At 35.9% G+C, this 994-nt stretch overlaps 1 protein-coding gene across 1 annotated transcript in view; it reads right to left on the bottom strand.

Moving 5' to 3' along the window:
- The window catches only part of PNPLA8 (patatin-like phospholipase domain containing 8), a 37,956-nt gene that overhangs the window by 725 nt on the left and 36,237 nt on the right, over positions 1–994 (bottom strand). The gene's annotated exons all lie outside the window — the stretch shown is intronic.

Genomic DNA, 994 nt, shown 5'->3' on the forward strand with positions numbered 1-994 from the left:
GTAACTTAGATATTCCCATTCAGGATACCCATGATCTGTTACACTCAGGACTAACTGAAGTAGGTATTATGAAAATGACAGTTATATATTCTCTAATCTCAAAGGCTGCACTAAAAACTATGTAGGTTTAAAGCTTGCTTTTGTTTGCAACTAATTCTTTAATGTATTATTACAGATTTTGGCTTTGAATTTAACATTAAAAGTTCAAGTTAAATTATAACAGTTCACTTAACTAGTACAATAATGAACTGTCTTTTTAATGTATTCTTGCACTCTCTGTTATCTTACTTTTTCCTCTCTTCTATAACCTATCTTCTCTCTTCTTTTAGATGACTCTTCACTGGGTCCCTTAAAATTCTATGCCCATTACTTCCTTCATCTTTCATTCTCTTTTATTTCCATTTTTACATTCTTACCATGCTCCTCCACTCTTTCAAATATCTATCTACTGTTATACAAAAAATTTATATAAAATTTTTCAAGTGAAAAAAATGTCATGGGGAAGACTACAGCAAAAGATTCTTGTTAACTTGAAATTGTTTCTGCTTGGTCATTGCTGTACATTACCCATCTGTAATTTTTGTTTTTGTCTTACTACATCCAGTCCTTCTTGCCCTATTTAATACTCTCCCCTTTTACCTCATATTATAACTTCACGCTTGCTCAAATCTGCTTTCCCTCTCTTTTCATGTCCTCTCCATTGACCTCCAGAATGACCTTTCCTCCTCTTCCCCACCAAGTCACTTGCCTGATTTTTCATCTGCTATGAAACTTTTTCTTCCCTTCATAAACAGTGAGCAGCATGTCTCTCCTTCCTACAATTCCCACTGCCTTTTCACGACTGTGCAAAAACCAAAAGAGGTCCAAAATCTCTTTTTCTTATTAATGACAGCCGACGTAGATCATGCAGCACGGGATCTAGACTGTAAGAGTATTTCTCGTTCCCTAGCTTTTTACAGTATCAGTTTCCTTTGTTGGGGGGGGGGGGGGGGTG

The sequence above is a fragment of the Buceros rhinoceros genome, unplaced genomic scaffold (assembly GCF_000710305.1).
Source record: "Buceros rhinoceros silvestris isolate BGI_N320 unplaced genomic scaffold, ASM71030v1 scaffold21031, whole genome shotgun sequence".
NCBI lineage: Eukaryota > Metazoa > Chordata > Aves > Bucerotiformes > Bucerotidae > Buceros > Buceros rhinoceros.